General features: G+C 35.4%; 1 protein-coding gene across 10 annotated transcripts in view; it reads left to right on the plus strand.

Annotated features, from left to right (window-relative positions):
* The window catches only part of RALYL (RALY RNA binding protein like), a 402,380-nt gene that overhangs the window by 14,787 nt on the left and 373,083 nt on the right, over window positions 1-14,510 (plus strand). The gene's annotated exons all lie outside the window — the stretch shown is intronic.

The raw sequence follows: 14,510 nt of genomic DNA on the forward strand, positions 1-14,510 counted from the left end.
GCAATCTGCATACCTCTTTGAGATTTAGACCACGTTTTCCAGCCTTAAGTGTTATGTAAGGTCAGTTAAAGGAAGCCTCTCTTAACTTCAGGTAACTTTAGCTGACAATACAACAGAAGTTATGGAATATGAAACTCGCCCTCACTGCTGTTGAAATGTGATGCAATGCATCCCATGCTGCAGAATTTGGTGTCATTTGCAAAGGGGAGAAAGCTGACTTTCTTGCTCTTGTAAGTAGATATTCTGAAACCACTGATGTCGGTGAGGTCAGGAAGACTGCCCACACAAGTAAGATGAAGAAGGAGCTGTGAAAATGGATCGGAAGCAAATATTTTTCAAATCAGGGGTGTAGTGATGATGACTTCCTTGCACTGACTCAAATCCTTTGCCTTTTCTCAGTCCTACCACTCTATCATCTCTGCCACAGATATATATTTCAACTTTGCTTTGCAAGTTGCTTTGCAACTTTTATCTTCTCCTTCAGAGTATGACAAAATAATTTCATATAGCAATTGCCATTTCACTTTAAAATGTAACTACAGTATAATCCATAATCATCAATTTCTTTTATGACCAGCTGTTTGCTACTATGCTTTACAGCCTTGCACTGCATCAGTAAAGTATCTTTATAGAAGTGGGGTAATAGAGTTGGCACCTTTGAAGCTAGGAACTTCCTAATGAAAACTTTGAAAGCTTTGATCCTTTCATGAAAGGGTAGTGCTTTTTACATATGTTTAAAATCTGCCTCTTTCAAATTAAATACTTTGTGACCTCTGGAATGTGATATAAAATGTATCTCATGGTATTGGATGCTACATGTAAGTTTTGAAATAATTTACATTAGTCTTCTGGTATTAGACTTCATCTGTGAAATTCAAAGCAAGATACCCAAATTATGATACTCGCCTGTTAACTGCTGCTCACACAGAGCAACAAGCATAAACACTTTTGAAAGTCAAGACAATTTTGGCCATCTCTACTAAATACAGAGCTAAAGACCTGACCTCAGCATCTTTATGGAAGATTTACTGTGTGTAGAATGTAGATTACTGTATATGATGGCAATCTTTATTTGGCCTAGAAAACGGAATCGTGGTGGAATGAAGGCTGCCATCATTATCAATAAAATACTTCATATATGAAAGATATTTTAAGTAAATATGCCAAGCACAAGGCCTACCAGGTACACTTTGAACATAAAATGTATAGCTTGTAGCAAGACAGAGCCCACATAGCAACTGTGAGTCAGGTACTGCTCTCACCTGCAGTTTTGTAGCACTTTGAACATGAGTCCATTTGGATTGTGCTGTGACAGAGTTTTATCTGAGGACATAATTTCTTGTTTTGATTTTTTATAATAAAGATGAGAAATTGTGCATGATCTTTTCTTGTAAAAGTCCATCTTTCCCAGTCTCATGTATTTTGAATAGTACAGAGCGTACCGTGAGATGTAGAAAGTGTACCTATGTAACTGTATCCAAGGATACTCCCCATCTTATAATTAAGTCTATAACAACTTTGCTATTGATTTCATTGGGAGCAAGATCACGCTTCTGTTTTCAATACAATAGGCTGTGTTTCTGATATAAATGTGGAACAGGGTATTAACTCAATAGAACAGACAGTCTGGTACCTCTTGAATCAGGGATTCTGAAGATGGCATAGTAAAAATCTGATTTAACATAAAAAATGCAATGTTGTTTTTCCTAGTAAATGAGTTGGTACATATTTTTTCTGGTATACTAAAAGTGAAAAAGAGCTGATGTAGTGGGTCAAACTCAAGGTCCAGCTAGCTTATTATTCCATTTCTGCTGGTAGACAAGAATAAGAAAAAAATGTTATTCTTGCAAGAGCCTGCTTTCTAGTAGAATACATAGAATACCAGAATAATAGTGCAAGGATAAACCATACTGGCCTATAGTTTACTTAGAGTTTATTTTATAGTTTATCAATATTAATAAATTGATACAGAAACTGATACCCTGTACAATTAGATACATATCAGGACAGATCACACTATCTTACCAAACAAAGTAAATATAATACCTATTAATGATCATATCAATTAACAGCAACTTCATATTCTGTAGAAAACCAAAACCTTAAAATATACTGTGGAAAGTATGCTTAAAGCAGAAGCACATTTTTTAAAAATAAATAAATAAATAAATAAATATTCATTTGCAATACATTTGCAAGATGATGAAGTAAGAATACATTATTAGATTAGTATTTCAGCTAAGGAAAAAAAGCGTCTTTATTAATAGAATAATAACAGCATATTTCAGAGCAGGTGGAGCGGAAAGAGACATCAAAGCCAAGTAAACAAATAGTGAAGTTATCACAGTGAAATCTTCAGAAAAATCCTACAGCCATTTTGTAGTCAAAATTTTTAAGACATGCAGCTAATTTTGTTTTTTAAATGAGCTGACTTTCATGGAAGTAGTTATGTTCCAACTGTTAAAGAGAATCTATGAGAAGAAGCTGAATTTGTTCCTTCATATACCATATAAGATATATATAGTTGAGATGTCCTATATCTTACATGATCTTATCTTGTATGATATATGGTGTAAAATAAGATGTAAATTTCTGTTTATTTACTACAAAGGCAATAAATTTGGTTTGTTTTTTTTTTTGTCAAGCACTGTGTATTAGATGACAACTGAATCATTAAAAAGGAAGATAGCTGTTTTCAGAAGCAAGACTAAAAGAAATAATTTTCTTTCAGTGAAACCAAATGTTAGTTGATATGAATTCACAGAAAGATACTGCATGAGCTAATAGTCTGGCTTAAACACATAGTTTCATTTGCATACTTAGTCTCCACCTAGCTGATGCAAATCATGCAAGGCCTGTGGTGGGACAGGGAGTGATGTGGCTTTTGGCCTTGGTTAGGATTCCCCTTGGTTGTGCAGGTAAGGACTTCTCACCTGCCGACCACCAAACAGGCACATCTTTCAAGGTTTCATATTGTAAGTTTATACTTTACATGATCACATAATTAAATATGGTCAAATCCTGCAACTCACCAGTTTGTCTAGGAATAATATATAGATATTTTGTGGACAAAAATTACTGTGCAGTTGAAATGCAATTGTTGCGTCTTGGGGGAAGATTCCCTTCATAATACTTTATTCTGCAATACTATATTGCAAATTGCTGTAGTACCAGAGAAGATAAAACGTGATTTCTTCTCATTCAGTATTGATGTTTTCTGTAGTCAGATTTTCACCCAATTGCAAAAGTCAGACTTAACTAGCTAGTAAGATTTTTTTCTGAGATTCTAGATTCAACTGGCTGCTATAGGACATCTACAATTGCCACTTTTGGGAATCCAAAATTGTATGTCAAGCATAGACAAAATTTTGTAACTTTTAGGGTGCAGTTTAAAATTAAATCTTGTTGCAAAATAAAGTAAGCCAGAATTTTGTAATTTTTTTTCCCCGTAAAGACTTGGAGGAATGTTGCCATCACATGAATTTTTATTAATGTAAGACACTTGTCCTTTGCCAAATCCCAACACAAGGAATTTTCCCCATCTTTCTATAAAATGTGTTTGTAAATCAGAATATTTTGGTCTGTGGTGATATTGTGTGTGTAGTGTATAGAAAAGGGCTATAATCCAAACCAGTAATTTTCAAAAACATGTTACAAAAATATTATTTCAATATTTGGGGTTACCTAGGTTCTTTCTGGTTTTAGATAATATTCTCAATGGAATTGATTATTTTTATGAAGTCATGTTTATTTAGAAAAATGAACAATGATAGTTTCTCTTGTACACAGCGGAAGGCAGACAGTGGGAGAGAACTTTGTCACTCAGTTCCTAGGCTCCTTTTAGGCAACATTTTTCCCATTTTTCTCAACCTTTTTTTCTGAGGACACATCTACAAGGCAGACACATGTGCAGCCCCTCTGCCCACCCCAGCTTCAATGTCTTTAAGACCTTGTAGTGTTATGTGACTTTCAGAAGAATCAAGGTATGGTTCATTAAGTCAAACTCAGTGCTGACTTAGTGTGGCTTCAAACCCACAGCTCAAACTTTTCTTTTTGGTTCAGTCCTCTGTAAAATTTCCCATCTAAACAAGTGCTCCCTAAGCCCCTTGCAGAGCATCGGTGTTTTGGGCTGTGGGCACAGCATAAAGAAAGAGAATTTCCTTGTCCATTGAACTAGAATGAGTGGCATTTACTGGAAAACAGAAGACTAGTCCAGCAACACCTGCTTCTTTTACTAAACATATATTAATTAATTCATCTAGTGGGGACTTCCTTATTAATCTCTTTCCTATGACTATTAGGGCTGAAGGTGATATTGATTGCACTTTGAAAATAAACACTGGTATTATTTACTTTAATATTTGTTTAAAAGCACAGAAACAAAAAATCATTGAAGTGCAGATATGGGATATCATGTTTTCTTTACAGAAAACTGAGGATATGAAAATACTTTTCCTGTTGATGTAAATCGTCCATTTATTATGGTTAATTTCTTCTACATACATGCACTACAGTTAACCTTTGAGCTAAACGAAATAATCCAGATAATTTCACTAATGGGCTTCAACCTTTGACCACCACCATAGTCACGTTTTATGGGACATGTAGAGGAGTCTTCCCTCCTGCAGATATATAGGAGAATGGTGTAAGAAAGAAAAAAACATGTAGAAACTGCAAAGGTACTGGACAGTGAGAGGAGCATGGTATCTAACAGAAGGATGTGTATGTACAACAGAAACAATTAGTGCCTGGACCTTCACTATGATTGCCCTCTACTCTCCTCCTTTCCTCTCTTTAGGATTTCAGTTTCACGTGGAAGCCTCCTTCTGTCGATTGTATGTGTCCCTCTACAAAGCTACTGATATGTCTGAAATCTTTTCACTAATCCTGCAAAATCAAATACAAATAATCCCATAAGCAAATAGTAAAAAACAAGAAGGCTACCAAAGCTAATTTTTTTTGAAGTTAAGCTAAAATTTTGAAAATACCATGGCCTGGACATTTTCAGACATAGTGACCAGTATTTGCAGCTGGTATAAATTGGTAGGATGTCTCAATTAAATCAATGGAGAATTGATTACCTGGTTCTATGCTCATAACTTGTTCATATCAAATGTAACGGCATTTGCTTCCTTTTAGCGATAAGTTGTGGAAAATAGGATGATTAGTTCTATACTGGGAAGGTCATTTCAGTCTTATTGCAGAATGACTAATGGAGCTTTAAAAATGTTGAGGTAATGCATGTGTGTGCCGTATGTGGAGGGTGGAGGGAAATGTGATGCACATGAAACCTGAGCACAGAAATGATGAACTTGGAAACCATCTTTTCGGTGAAAGCTGTTTAGCTCTAGAGCCTCTCCTTTGCATTTTGAGAGGGTTTAGAAGAATGCATTATTCATAGTGAAAGAACAGTTAGAAAGTCAGTTGTTTCTGATGGAAAGTGGTGGGCACAAGCTTGCATATTCTTTAGCCATTTTATAAACACTACTGCAGAAAAATTTGTCTTGTGCCTTGAATAGTGTATTGATTATAATCAATCAGACATTTTACATACACTAAGATACGCCCTACTTAGCAAAAACTGCATTGACAAAGAGTGTATTAATGGATCCTAGAAATTTTGGCATTAATTAGGCCCGCTGAGGTCTTAAGTGTAAAGGATAAATGTGCCATCATTCGATAACCCAATTTTTAGATAGATCATTAGAGGTAAAATGGACCATGTTATTATGTTAAATATTGAGAAGGGTTAAATAACAGCAGGGTTCAAGTGATACAGTCATCAGATGTTCAGCTGTCAAAACACCATTTTTCTGGTTGTTTTGCTTTGGATCAAAAATTGCAATTTGGTTTGGGAAGCATGCCTGAGTGGGGTTAAAGGATCATGCCATACACGACACAATTTTAAGTGTAGGATCAGCTCTTGATGAGAAAAAAATATGGGCTCTTTCTCTTTTGGTAAAGAGAAAAATATCCATAAGTTGAAAAAGTCATTATTGTAACACTTTTTTTTCTCTTCTGTGTTTTAGAACCAATATTATTTTTTTTCCATTGGTATGTGTAATGAGGCATAGTTAATATATGCTACTTAGCTTAATCTCTCTGAAACTCAGCTTTTCAGTATGAAAGAAAGGGGGCAGGAGGAGAATTAATATATATAAGGGATAAAACCTGGAAATATATTCATGCCACCTGAGCCTCAGCTGCCACCTCATGGATCAAGTATAAGATGGAACAGTAGGTAGATTTGGTTTTGCTGTTGACTTTGTGATGTAAGCATATCACGTAGTCTTTCTGAGCCTCTTTGTTCTTGTTGTTCAAATTATTTTGCTAGTTGGAACCACATACATTCTTGTTGATGTAAACTATCGTAATGAATCCGCAACCATAAAAGAGGAACTGCGCAGCAAGAAATGGTATTAAGATGGATTTCTTACACTTTATTAGGGAATGCCCACACTGCTGGCAGCTCTTTCAAGACCGATAAATACGGATCTTTGAGATGATATTGTAACATCCCTGAAAACAATCAAAGGACAAAATTTGAAATTTTTATGAAGGTACTTTGCAGAAGCTTTGTGAATATGAATAGGAAAATGTAATGACTACACATTTTCACATTAAGTTTTATTGAACTCCATTTGAATGTGCTGTTGGGGACTGAGGAAGCTGCACTTAGTGAAGGACCTAAGAGTTTGGAGAGTTGAAACAGAGGTATCTGCTGGCTTGCTTCTCACTCTTGTAATTCCTTAGATTAGCAGCTGCTTTGATTTGTGCCAATGGCTCCCAAAAAGGTTTTTTTAGGCAGGAATTGCCAAAGTACGGGACATTCTGGTCATAATTTTTCAGAGTCTTGGCATGTACCATTGGGTAGAGGGGTAAGATATGGTTAGAAGCTATAGCTGCTGTTAATTCTCCCATACTGGCAGGATCCTTAAATGTCTTAAAAGACAGCTTTTCCTGACCTCTCTTCAATGCTAGAAAAAGGCAAGGTTGTTGCCAGAATGTGGCTGTAGTCAGCCTTCTCTGAACATTTCTTAGATCATAATATCAGCATGTTAAACTGAAAGAATCTGCCTCTGTGAGTCTATTCAGAAATAAATGGTGTGCCAAATACCATTGTTTATTGAAAGGAAAAAACTTTCAGGCTGCTGAATAATAATGTAAGTATGGGATTTATAAAACCTATGGTTGATGGAAACGTGATATAAACATTCTCTATTGTTCTCTTAATATTTTATGAAATAGTGCACAAGAGGTCCTTGTCATGTGGTTCCGATGACTACTGCTTAGTTGCCTCACCAATGAAGAGACACCTGGCAGAGGAATCCGAGGTTTATGTTTGGTGATTTTATCTGTGAGAGCTTCTGTAAACAGTGCCTTTAAAACTGGTTTGCTAGAGTTTTCAATCAATCTAAAACTTGAACGCAAACGCTTCACGTTTCCTGAACACCATTGGTTGTCACTGGGGATGGAGCTACATTTGCAACTCACTCTACAGCTATTGACTGTCCTGGTCGTTCTAATGCTTTTGAACTGTGCCTTCTCTGCCTCGTTTTTTCCCATCATTGAAATGGGAATAAAACCTTCCATCATCAGAATTATTGTTGACGATTCATATATTGAGTTATCCATCACTCTGTAAGATTTAAAAGCAAATACTTTAGCAGCTGTGTTTTCACCCACAGTCGCAAAGTTGTCTATAGATATGTCAAAAACGTAGCCCCCAATACTAGTAAACCTACTATCTATTCTGGATGTTGTGCTTAGCCAAAGGTCACTCAGACCAGTAGAAAGAGAATATATATGGCTGGAAGGTGTGGAATAACTGTCTTTACCACTCATTGTTTCCTTTTTGGCAAAGCCCTTGTAGCTAGCAGTGTCCTCTAGTTTAGCATTAGTGGATGCGTGTTCTGAAAAAGAAGGGAAAGAAGTTTTTTCTTCTGGAATAACATATTAACCAGTTGAGACTTGAGGGAGCTGAGTGGTTTAAATAAATAGGCAGTGGTCTCTGTGAGGGTGATACTCTCCTATATATAAGTAATAGCTTTTTATTGTTGTGTTAGAATGTGACACAAGAGAGGCTTTGAAATGAATCAGAGGTAGGTTCTGCTCATGCTGGACCTGTGTCTGAAATTGCCTCTGATCAGCCAAAAAGAAAAGACTGCTCTCCCTGTGAAATGATGGATGGATTTGTCTTGTTAGGAAAAAACAAAGTGACAGGCAACTAAAATTTTCCTACATACATATTTAACCAAAAATGCTAAACAATACGCTTCATTTTGTCACTGGAAATATTTTGTAATGAGATGATGATTCATCATTGATCTTTGCTCTCTGTCGATGGAACAGCTCTCTTGGGAGGAAAATGAAATCTATATCTGTCTTATATGTTTGACAAGCCAAAAAAAATCAAGAAACAGACTTCTGCTTTTGTTTCAGTGATTTAAAGTACATTTTCTAACTTTTTATTCAAAGAAGCTGTTTGTAAATCTAGTCTAGAAAAATGGTGTTTTTACAAGCTTCAGGAGCATGTTTCATTTGGAGTGACTGAATTATTCCTCGCCAACAGACAGCTGTAAATACATAAAACACTCAAGCTTTTTGAGGCTTGGCTCAAATGCCAGCATAAAATCAATGATAAAAATCAATGCCTGATATGTGCAGTACGTTACTTAATCATTTAAAAAAATTATTTCAGTGAGACATAGAGGGCCAGATCCAGAGCAAATTGTCAGAAATGGTTTAGCTTCTACAGAGTTCTATTGATTTACTCCCGTGCTAGATCTGGCCCACTGTGGAAACTGAATTTAATATAACTGCATTTTTTAATGTATTTATTTATTAGTACTGAACATCATTGCATTTTCCACAGCCACAAAAGTGGATTACGTTCATGGCAAATTCTTTACATACATAGAAAGTGTAGTTGTGTCTGACATGCAACAAAATTACACTTGACATTTATAAGCTCAGGATTGAGTTTTCCATTTCATTTTGTGTAATTTATAAAACAAGTTCATTCTAAAGTTACACCACTGATTACAACTGCTAATTTGCATGAATGATTAGGACACCCTTTGTGAATTAGGGATGATAAATAAAAATTGCAGCAAGTATGATCTTTCAGAAAAATACTTTCTAGGTTGATTTGATTTAGATTGTTCAGATTTAAAAATGTAGAATAAACCACTTAGTATCATGCTTTAAATGTTTTTAAGTATATCTTAGGAAAGTGCAGAACTACTAGTACATCACTACAGCTCTCTGCTATTGAAACATTGGCAATAAATAGGGGAGACTGCTTAGAAATTGTTTCTTAAACCTAGTTTGGTATGTTTTGTGCTTATCCATGCATTCTGTTGCAGTACTGGGATTATTAGGTGGTGTAAATGTTGTGGACTGCAGTGCTGGGTGTGAAATTAACCGCGGAGTAAACTCTCCACTATAGGTGAAGAGTCAGACTTTCAGAAATTATAACTATGATGCTATTGACTTTACTTGCAGCTGATAGTGCTTATTATCTCTAAAAAATCAGGAAATAACTCAAGTAGAAATTAAAATATGTTACATTATAAAACTGATCATGTTAATATTGTTGTGAATATGCTTTCTCAATTCCTGACATCATGCATTTAAAATTCTTTACTTAATACTTTGTCAAGGTAATTGCCCTCATTTAATATCAGTCAACCCAATCCTCGTGAAAAATATCCATTAAGCTCAGCAATAATTTTCAGCCAAGGAAAAAAAAAAATGCAGACTGCATCTTGTATGCCTTTTTTCCTTGTTAGCGAGCATCCATTTCTAAGGTGAGTAACCTGGCTATTGTAATCTCTTTAATTGTTATACTGTTTTTTCTGGTTAATAACTAATACTTCCTTTAATTTGCTTTCTGTCTGTGACACCTCATTTATTATAAACTGTTATAGCCTGTATTTAATACCTAGACCTATTATTGTACAGAATATATTAATTAGGTCATACAGCAGTTTCTACCATTGGGTGAGAAAGATGAAGCAAGGTAATTTATCCTGCATAAAAAGGAGTTATGAATCATGGCCAGCTGCTGTTTGTGCACAAGTAGTTAATGTGGGTTTCCATACTTAAAATACGAAGTTGTCCTATGGTGTTTTTGTCACACTTTTGAGACAGATATTTGTTAGTAATGTAAGGAAAATTGCATCTATTCTTTCATTTGCAAAGCTGATTGATTACATATTGAGACTAATCCCCAGATCAGACATCACATGTCAAGGCATAGACTGCATGACTTTTTAAGGTCTCTTCTAATTCGCTTTCATGATTCTATAATTAAATTGAAGTTGTGAATAATACAATGCATTTTCATGTTTGTGAAAGATTAGATAACCCCTGTTAAAATTCAACAGTATATGATCATGTTTATATTCTATCTGCTATATATTTGTCTATTCTGTTTATTTTTCTCTTCTGTCCTTTTAGAATTGCACTCTTTTGTAAAAGATTGGAAATACTGAATATTATCAATGTTAGTTGTTTCACTTCATAACAGCAACAATACCAACCAATATTACACTCAGGAACTTAAGACAACATTAATTAAATTTTGCCATCAAGAAGATGAGTATTTCTCAGCAAGGAAAAATTAGTTTGTGATTCAAAGAGCTGAAACCCTGTTGTCCTGAATATCAGCATTCATGGCAATGTGTAATTCAATTATGCCTTTGAACACCATTGCAGTGTTATGAAATAAATGACTATATATATCTCATGAGCAGGCATTTTGTTGTTAATTATATTTAAAGTTTGGAGTTTATAGTTTTTTGTTCCATTTGAAATCATGGAACTTGGTTCATTAATGATGACTTCGATACATTAAAGGGGAAAGAGTTTCTTTATGGTTATCTCATGAAGATTGTACAGTGACTGGAAAAAACTGTTAAAAATGGAGACTATACAATGACCACTTTGAGAACTGAGGAAGACATGTAATACACAGTCATGAGAAAACATTTTGCTTCCTACCTGGCATTCATTCATAACAGCTGTGTGTGACATTATTTGTGTTAAAGGGCATATGGTTATCTTTGCACTCCTTAAAGTGGTTCCCTGTGCCAGAGGGCTGCTCAAAAATTCCTTTAGCTGCCAGTAGCCAAGGAGTTATTACCACATTCAGAAACTGCCAGGAACGCTGAGTCCTGTCCTATTTCCCCTGGCCATTCTCTGTACTAGTTGAGAGGAAGGGAAATTATGTGGCCCCCACTCTGGCAGCTCAGCATCACTGCAGGATCTCTCCACGCTGTGCTCATCACCCCTGCGTCCTGCTTTCTGCCGTTAGCACGCTGTGAAGCAACAGCAGTGCTCCGAAGCCTGTCTGTGGGATGTAGGTGAACATTTATTCACAGCTGTAAAATAAGCCTTGTAGATACAAGTGTTATACATGAGAGAGAGAGTGAAATCCTCATTCCGGGGTAGGTGAAGGCAAGGTTTCCATTAACATCTGAGAGCCCATGATTTTGTCTTGGCTGCATCACAATGATCATGCCTGAAGCTGCTTCTCTTCTAGACAGACTTATACTGGGATCAGTCTGTGTAGTGACAGATCCTTTGGCCAAATTAATTTTGCTTATGCAAACCCAAAGTAAACTAGAACTGTGAAAGACTCCTACAAGCAGAAGTTTTGGGAATGGCATCATGTCTTAAGATGAATTGCTACAGCTGTCTCAAAACATGTGGCTTTGTAAAGAGGGAACATTTTTCATATTAGCTGTACTGAGCTAACTGTCATTCTCTTTAATGCTGTAAAAACTTAAATTATCTTGCTCAGATCTGTGTTTTCTGAAGCATGGCATTCTTATCATGGTCTTTTAATAACTGGTGCAAAAATATAGCATTGCATTTCAGTAGATGAGGAAGACTTGGGTCTCAAGTCTTACTTGAGTGAAACTCCCTTTAGCTTTAAATAGAGATTTGACTGATGAATTAAATAACCTGTATTTGATGAACCTGCTGTTTGAGAGGGGACAGGGCAGACTGCACGGTGGTTTTTTTGGCCATAAAGTCAGCTGTATGAAGGCAAGGTAAGGTGACAGATTGAATGGCACCACCAAACCCAATATTACTATTCCTTTTCTGCACCAGAATACAAGTCCAGTAAACGCAACAACTGCTTTCACAGGATATGAGATTACAGTAGTCCTGCTATAATCCCTGCTTTTATAGAGACAAGGGGAGGTGTTTTACCTTCTCACCAGCAGATGAGAAGGCCATGTTTACTAAGGCTGGGTGCAAAAGAGTGATCGTCATCTCCAAGGAAGCATGCAGGAGCCAAGTAAATTTGCCAAATATACTCAAATTAGAGCTGTTGAGTGTCTGCAAGTGAACAGATGGAACTTGTGAATGAAGACCATAGCCTTCAAATGTCATCGGGAAAAAAGTTTCAGGTAGAAACAGAAAGCCCATCTAAGAGAAGAAGCAGCATGATAGCCCTAGGCATCATGTTTGTTTAAAATTGGAGGACTGATCAGACAACTATTTCAGGTGGATCTTGTACATATGTATGTGACTGATGAAAACTAATTTTCTCAGTAAAAGTGTTTTATGACTAAGAAAGAATTGCCAGTATTTTTTCATAAGTGACTAAGCTGTGGTCTGGGAAAGGAATCCATGCGAGTAGTAGAATATTCTTGTATATCATATTTCATTTTAATATGAGTTAAAATGATTAATTAAAGTAACTGACACCATAATTCCTTTCATTCTTTCGAATTTTCTGACAATTTCTTCCTGTGGGACTGAGCACAAGTTTTCAATTGAGTTCACAAGGCATTAGGTACCTCACATTTTGTACATATTCACTTTGAAACATTTAAGACCATCTTTTCATCTAAATGTTTTCATAGCAATCAAATCAAGATAGCTATCCAGAAATGCAGATTGCCCAAATTAATGAATATTTTTAGATATTAAAATTCATAGGGAAGGTAATATATATGTCAAGTATAGTGCTGCACTAGAAATAATTAGAAAGGAAAACATGGGGCTTAGTAAAAAGAGTCATAAAGAGAGTAAGGAATTTGCAAATGAACAGATGACAGCAGTGTCAAATTGGGATGTATTGTGCTGCAGGGAGTTTACAACTGGAACTTTTATGGAAATGATCCTGAGATAATTTTTTTGTTTAATCATTTCACTATTGATATTGGTAAATATTAGGAGTGTGCTGGTGAAATTCGCTCATATCAGATGGGCAAAATGGCATCAATAATACAGAGAAGGACTGGGATATCATATAGGAGAAAGTGAATAACCTTTAGGATTAGGGTAGTAGAAATGCAGTTAAAAATATAAGTGAGACTTACTTATTAACATCAGTTTTCAGCTGTAAAAGCCCTTCCAGTCCTGTATATTTTTGCTCTTATTAATTTTGGACATTCTATATTTCATGCTGCCTTGGGTTGATTTTTAACTATTTTGCAAATCACACCCCTTAGGCACAGTGTTGGGGTTTTTTTTAACACACCTGGAAAATGGTGAAATTATTTTTTCAGTAAAAATCACTTCTAAACAGAATTACCTTAAACATGAAAAAAGTAATACTAACTGAACTGTAAACCTCCAAAAGTAAAATATATAATGAAAGATGAAAAATATTTCAGCTTTTATAACACCAACAGCCAACCTAAAAGGAGTTGAATCTTCTAAAACAAGCTGTCTTGTGATGGAAGATAGATTGGCTTGTGAGCCTGAATAACTTTGTCTCTAATTAGTATGCAAATCTTGCCTGCTCCAGGGTTCTTCCTCTTTCAAAAACTATGATCTATTTAGTGTTTCCATGTTTTCTGATGAATAATCTCACCCAGGAGGTTTCTTTTTCATTCCAGTTTTCTCCATACCTGTAATTTTTAAAGCATACTGTACAGTTTTAGGTCAATATTTTCTTCAAAGCACCAAGCTGAGAAATGTTAGCATTTCAGATATTAAAAAAATCCTGAAAACAAATCAGACATTCAATAATAAAAATATTTTTACTTAAGCCTATAAGGTAAAATTCTATATTGCAACATATGTTTATTATATATGTAAAATGCATACAAAAAGTACAAAGAGGACTATAGATGTTGAATATAAATGTAATTCATCTTGTGTTTGACTTCATTAGCAGAATATTTAATACCAGAATGTTAAATAAAATGTATAAATGCCTTTAAAGTCCAATCTTATACCATTAAAACTAGTGATGTTTTCAAGAGGAGCAGGATCACATCTTAGTCAATGTCATTGACAGAAACCATGTCAGCATGTTATGAAGTATAGAAGTTTTCTAAATTTCTGTAAAATTCTGCAAAAAGTTAGCTTACTCAAACCTGATTCCTCCTTCCCCTCCATTTTGCTGATATGATTCCCTCTATGTCAGCACGGAACATAAATGAAGCATCTAAACAGCTGAACCTGATTCAGGATGTGGATCTCTTGATGGATGTATTCACATTATCCAACTTCAGCCAACAAGACAAGTCCTTTTGGGA

The sequence above is a fragment of the Haliaeetus albicilla genome, chromosome 3 (genome assembly GCF_947461875.1).
Source record: "Haliaeetus albicilla chromosome 3, bHalAlb1.1, whole genome shotgun sequence".
Lineage (NCBI taxonomy): Eukaryota > Metazoa > Chordata > Aves > Accipitriformes > Accipitridae > Haliaeetus > Haliaeetus albicilla.